General features: G+C 48.8%; 1 protein-coding gene across 2 annotated transcripts in view; it reads left to right on the top strand.

The window, feature by feature from the left end:
- The first annotated feature begins 1,438 nt into the window (after positions 1 to 1,438).
- MPPED2 (metallophosphoesterase domain containing 2) overlaps positions 1,439 to 6,848 on the top strand; it is a 179,221-nt gene continuing 173,811 nt past the window's right edge. Inside the window, exon 1 of one of the 2 annotated variants that reach the window (XM_038765084.1) lies at positions 1,439 to 1,623. The gene's annotated coding sequence lies outside the window, so the exon portion shown is untranslated. Of the gene's footprint in view, positions 1,624 to 3,670; positions 3,738 to 6,848 lie in introns of those variants that run through there. The other variant, XM_038765085.1, reaches the window with a different exon arrangement.

Raw genomic sequence — 6,848 nt, 5'->3', positions numbered from 1 at the left:
CACTTTAGCACAGGTGTACTTTAGCACAGGTGTAAGAGATTCTTATCGTTAAGGTAGGAGGGCTGGAAGGACTCTTGTTATAAATACTTTTCAACTAATACAGGGCAGGTCAGCTCATTTTAGCAAGTGTCCACCATGGATACAAAATTCTCAAAAACCCACCCTAATTTCCTTAAGAGAACGTGCTGATCTGCAAATAAATTAACTCTGGTCAGCTGTGAGAAAAGCAGCCACACCCCAGTCTCACCACTCAGATTATCCCCTCCTCCATGAACCCAGGTAACAAAGTTTTAGTGGCTGGCTTGGTTTTCTCTGCTGTCTCCCAGGTTATCAGGATTTGTTTTTCATTAATCAGAAACCCGCAAGCCTGCCAGCGCTTAGAACAATGCTTGGCACATAGTAAGCGCTTAACAAATACCATTGTTATTATTATTATTTCTCACCTCAAAGTTATAGAACTAGCAGCTCTAACATTAGTATTAAGCCATTGTAAATAGGGATAAGGCAGATAATGGGGGTGATCTTAGTTTCTCATTACCTCCTATGTAATGAACCTTCACGAGGGTATTCGGCCTAGAGGTTTGGGGGCTTAGGGGGGCAGGAGAAGACAGTTTTCCACCAGCCAGATGGGGTAATAATAATACTGGCATTTGTTAAGCGCTTACTATGTGCAAAGCACTGGGGGGATACAATGTGATGATGATGCTGATGATGGCATTTATTAAGCGCTTACTATGTGCAAAGCACTGTTCTAAGTGCTGGGGAGGTTATAAGGCGATCAAGCTGTCCCACGTGGGGCTCACAGCTTTAATCCCCACTTTTACAGATGAGGCAACTGAGGCTCTGGGAAGTTAAGTGGCTTGCCCAAGAACACGTGACGGAGTCGGGATTCGAACCCAGCCCTCCGCCTCCAAAACCCGTGCTCTTTCCCCTGAGCCACGCTGCTTCCCCGCAGCACGGGCACAAGCGACCCGCCACAGGGTCGCTTTTTTCAGGACCAGGACTGCAGCCCCTGACAGCTCCAGGCAGGAGATCCTTTCCCTTCGGGAAAAACCTCTAGCTGGGGGAACTCTGATTTTTTTTTTTTATTTTTTGGTGCCCTTTTCTGCCAGCACTCCAAAGACGTCTACTGACCTGGCGGCCCAGCTTGCCTCCTGGTTGACCCCGGCTTCTCCCAGATGGCGGATCCCGGGGGGATCCTCCCCTTTTTCATCTCCCACGTTTGCCCTGGGCCTGGGAGGGAAGGGAGAGGAGTGTGAATGGGAGTGTGCGTGCATGATGGCCCGCCCTGTTTCCTGGTGTTCTGCTCCCTGACCCCAGTGGCTGAACCCGTCACTGCATACTCCTCTCTCTTTTCAGCCTAGCTCTGTCTCTCTCTCCTCTCTCTTCTCCTCCCCTCTTTCTCCCTCTTTCTCCCCAGATCGAGGCTGCTCTCCCTCCCTTCCTCCCTCCCTCCCCTTGGCTCCCATTTTCCCCCCAAGCCAGCCAGGGGGGGGACCTTCAGGGTCGAAGGTTCTGCCCTGCTTTGGCCCCCCCAAACCCACCTCTGTGCCCCCCTGGAGCTCGCCACCCACCCGGACACTGAAGGCATTTCCCCCGGACCCCCATCCCAGCCGGAGAAAGGTAATCTGCCCCGGGGAGGGGAAGGAGGAGGAGGGCGACCATCAGATGGGGAAGGAGGAAGGGGGAGGGAAAAAAAAAAGAATAATAATAAAATAAAGAAAGCCGCACAAAGCCTCGGGTTAGAGGTGCCTTGTCATAATCAAAGGGATCCAACTGGAGCAGAGGCGGCGGCAATAGCGGCGTCTGCTCCTGGCTGCCCTTTAAAATAATAACAATAAAGCGACTTTCATGCGTTGGTCTTGGAAGGCGCATTTTGGAGAGGTTTTGTTTTTCAGGGGGAAAGCGACTGATTTTTTTTTTTAAAGGTGCCCCCCACCCTTCATTTCTCCCCCTTTGGGGGGTTGAAGGGAAGTGATTTGGCAGCGGGGAGGGGGCGATGAAGCCGAGGGCTGTTTACTAGAAAGTCTCCGGGGTTATAATGTTAGAGCAGGACCGGGCTAGGCCAGGGTGCATTGTGTGCCGGAGACCAAGGCGACAGCAGCAGGGAGAGAGGATCAAGGGGGCGAAAGGCGAAGTGCAGTTACGAGGAAGCCGCAAATGTTGGAAGCGTTGCAGGGAAGGGGGATTGGGGGCTGTGCGAAGCCCTGTGTGTGTCTGTGCGCCCCCCTTTTCCTCCCCCCATCCCAACCTCTCTCCCTCCTTGGGCAGATGCAGCGAGGACTGAGAAAGAGAAGGTGGGGGGGAAAAGTAGCGATTGCAAATCCTTTCCTTTTATTGGGAATCCCGAGATATTCCTCGGCACCGAATTGCATTTGAAAGAAAAGCCTTGGAACCCCAGTACTTCGAGGCCTAAGCAGTGGAGGAAGGTTTTATTATTACCTTTTTTTTTTGGGGGGGGGGGGAAGAAGGAAGGGATGTAGGGAGAGATCCCCCAAGCGTCAATGGGGGAAGCAAGTGAGGATTTTTATTTATTTTTTTTTGGGGGGGGTGGCAATTTCTTAGAGCACCCCCCCCCCAAGTGAGTACACATTTTGACGAAGGAAAGCGTGCAGTGATTGAAAAGAGCAGCACCAAAATGTAAAGAGGAAGAGAAACTTTAGGCGGAAAAAAACCCAACCAAACCCACGCAAGCCCCAAACCTAAACAAATTGAGGCCCTTTCCCTCCCCCAGGACCTGCGAGGCCCGAGAAAAAGCGCATTTGGTCCCAGGGATGCGGCCGGGACCGCTCGGAATGCGTGACGCGTGGGAGCGGGGAGGGATTCATTCATTCCATCGTATTTATTGAGCGCTTACTGTGTGCAGGGCACTGGACTAAGCGCTTGGGAAATACAAATCGGCAACAGAGACGGCCCCTACCCAACAACGGGCTCCCGGTCTAAAAGAATAGTATTTGTTGAGCGCTTACTATGTGCCAAACACTGTTCTAAGCGCTGGGGAAGATGCAAGGTCATCAGGTTGCCCCGCGTGGGGCTCACAATCTTCATCCCCATTTTGCAGATGAGGACACTGAGGCACAGATAAGTTTAGACTGTGAGCCCACTGTTGGGTAGGGACTGTCTCTATATGTTGTACTTCCCAAGCGCTTAGTACAGTGCTCTGCACACAGTAAGCGCTCAATAAATACGATTGATTGATTAAATCATTTGCTCCGTTGTTGGGTAGGGACCGTCTCTGTATGTTGCCGACTTGTACTTCCCAAGCGCTTAGTACAGTGCCCTGCACACAGTAAGCGCTCAATAAATACGATTGAATGAATGAAGGAATTTGCCCAAAGTCACACAGCTGATAAGTGGCGAAGACGGGATCCCCTTGTTGGGTAGGGACAGTCTCTGTATGTTGCCGATTTGTACTTCCCAAGCGCCCAGTCCAGTGCTCTGCACACAGTAGGCGTTCAATAAATAGGATTGAATGGATGATTAGAACCCACGACCTTTGACTCCCACGGCATCCTTGGAGGCAGAATAGCCTGCCTCCACCCTCCGAGCCATCAATCTCGGATGGAGGGGTGGGGAAAGGGGGGAGGAGGGGGGAGAGGGAGAGAAAAGCAAGGGCAGCCCCCAGAGGAGCTCAGTGAGCAGAAGGGGCTGCGGCCTTGCCAGAAGAGGAGCCCGACCTTCCAGTGGGCAAGGGGGAGGTGTAGACGGGAGGAGCCGGACATGCCCTGCAGGATAAGGTTTGCTGGGATGTGGGGGTGTGAGTGTGAGTCTGCCCATGGGCAATTCCACCTCCGCACCCTTCAGTTGGAGAGCGGGTTCCCTCTGTTTGGGCAGTGCCTCAGTTCCCTCAGCTGTAAAATGGGGATTAAGACCCTGAGCCCCACGTGGGACAACCTGCTTACCTTGTAGTGACTGTGAGCCCACTGTTGGGTAGGGACTGTCTCTATATGTTGTCAGCTTGTACTTCCCCAGCGCTTAGTACAGTGCTCTGCACACAGTAAGCGCTCAATAAATACGATTGATTGTAGTAGTAGTAGTAGTACTAACCCCTTCCTAGTACTAGTACCAGACTGAGCCCCTTCCTTCCTCTTCCCTTCGTCCCCCCTCCATCCCCCCATCTTACCTCCTTCCCTTCCCCACGGCACCTGTATATATGTATATATGTTTGTACATATTTATTACTCTATTTTACTTGTACATATCTATTCTATTTTATTTTGTTCTATGTTTGGTTTTGTTCTGTCTCCCCCTTTTAGACTGTGAGCCCACTGTTGGGTAGGGACTGTCTCTATGTGTTGCCAACTTGTACTTCCCAAGCGCTTAGTCCAGTGCTCTGCACACAGTAAGCGCTCAATAAATACGATTGATTGACAGTAATAATAATAATGATGGCATTTGTTAAACGCTTGCTATGTGCCAAGCACTGTTGTAAGCGCCGGGGAAGATACAAGGTGATCAGATTGTCCCACGTGGGGCTCACCTCCCCATTTTACAGATGAGGTAACTGCGGCACAGAGAAGTTAAGTGGCTGGCCCAAAGTCACACAGCGGACAGTTGGCGGAGCTGGGATTTGAACCCATGGCCTCTGACTCCAAAGCCCGGGCTCTTTCCATTGAGCCACAATGCTTCTCTGTTTACCCCAGTGCTTGGCACATAGTAAGCGCTTGACAAATGCCAATATTATTATTATTATTATTGTTCAAAGGGAGTTGTGCCCTGCGGGGGGCATGGATAGGGACCAATCTGGGGAAAAAAAAGGACTGGCAGAGCCCAGTGTCTAGCCGTGTCTCTAGCTTGTCTGCACATTTAGGGGGAAGGGGACGGAGCAGACATATAACTTTTTTTTTTTTTTGGTCCCCCAAATCTGGAGGCCGCTGCGGGGTGTGTCTATTTGCCACCGCCCCCTCAATCATTCATTCAGTCGTATTTATTGAGCGCTTACTGTGGGCAGAGCACTGGACTAAGCGCTTAGCATACGCGTCCCCGAATCTGGAATAGCTGGGGGGGAAAAAAGATCTTTAACGTGGCTGGGCTTGCATCCTTCGACAAGCTTTTTTCAAATGTAACATTGGCAGCAGAAAGGGAAGAGACCGCCCGGTTTCTCACTGGCCGAGAGGGGTTGAGAACAGGTACTGTACTTCAGATTTGCCGCTTTTTAAACGTAGGAACGGTCAGTCTATAGGCAGGCTTCTCTGTAAAATGCGAAACCGCGGTGCTAACACCTATTTTCGCCTCATTACTGCTAGGCGTTCAGATCTTTTTTTAACGGGACATCGGGGAAGTGGGTGCTTTTGGCAGCAAGAAGCGACTGCCCGAAAAATGTTAGCTGATTTGGGGGGCGGCGGGAAATGGGGAGGGAGGGGAATTCCAAGCCTCAGGTTGAGTGTTTCAATGATGTTGGACACATGTAGGGTTTTTCACTCACCTTTCCAACTTGCAGTGAAGTTTTCATTGTGTGACGGAACAGATGGGGTTTATAGTGCAAAAAAAGAATGTTACAATCTTTGAACAAGAAGAAACATTAAATGGGAATGCATTTGATAGGAGGAAGCCTAATCATTCTCCTTAAGGACGCTGTGCCACATGAACATATTGTGTGCGGGATGATGATTTTGATTCTAGTATTACCTCAGATCAAGTGTGAGGAAAAGGCAACCCCAGAAACCTGTTCTAAAGCTCTGTTGCTGCCAGGTCACCTAAGATCACAAATTCAGCTTTAAGGAGACTGAGTAGGTTAGTAGTGATGACTCCTGTCTACCCGATTGCCCTTGACAGCTAAGGGAAAACATGCAGCTCTTTTTTTTCCTTTTGGGAGCTCATTACCTCTGGGTTTAATCTTCTCAGGGAACATTGATTGTGAGTGTGCAAAACTGGAGTTTTGGAAGAATCTTTATTTCTTTATTTTCTTGCCTTCCTGATGAGGAAGGGATGCTTGTGAAAGCTCCCTGCCATCGTTCTCTTCAAAGGGCACCTCATTATAGAACTGTCAGAGACCTCAGGCATAGTGTACAGCTAAACAACACATTATGAAAGGATCCAGGAAAGCAAAACTTAGGTCTTGGAGTCCCTATTTCTGGTCAGATGGCTTTGTCTTTTGTGTTCTTCTAGTTCCACGTCTTACGTGAGAGCAACAGTACCGTCAAGTACAACTGCTCATGTTCTGGGAAGCGATCGCTGTAATGACTTGTTTGAAAATATCCCTGAAACCCGAAGTGTGTGAGTGCAAATGATTTCCACCGAGGTTACGGTTAAGCCTTTCAGATGCTGAAATCCTAACCAAAGTAGTGAGAGCTATTCCAGGTGGCATCCTAAATATCGGACTGAGCCATGTTCAATTCACTTTAATTAGTGAATTACCTCCAGGGCAAATGTATGAAACATTTCGACTCTCTCTTGGACTTGGCTAATGAAGCTGCCATTACACAGGAGGTGTCTCTTAATGTTCCCTTTATGTTCTGGGTTTGACACAATGGATTTGTTGGCAAGAAATAAGAAAATTGTCATGTAATTTTCACACCACACTCATTTATGCAAACACTGAGTTCTTGCAGTATAAAAATGTATAGTTTTTCCCCTTTGAGCTTTGATGGCTAGCGTGCTTTTTAATGACAGTCATTTCTGTAACATGAAGATCTCTTCATTTGTATTTACTTTTTTCAGTGCAGTGCAATTATGCAGTTTTGCGCCGCATAGTGTCTTCATAGTTTGTATCTCAAAAGAGAATTACAGTACTTAGGACAGGACTGCAATTTGAAGCAGGTGTTGTGTTTTACTGTTATGCAAAATAACAGTAAAATACAATTGTGATGGAAATTGAGAAACAGCTGCAAACTTGGTATGAAGACTGT

The sequence above is a fragment of the Tachyglossus aculeatus genome, chromosome 22 (genome assembly GCF_015852505.1).
Source record: "Tachyglossus aculeatus isolate mTacAcu1 chromosome 22, mTacAcu1.pri, whole genome shotgun sequence".
Lineage (NCBI taxonomy): Eukaryota > Metazoa > Chordata > Mammalia > Monotremata > Tachyglossidae > Tachyglossus > Tachyglossus aculeatus.
Note: the sequence above shows the minus strand (reverse complement) of the source record. Positions and strands in the feature narration are given on the sequence as shown.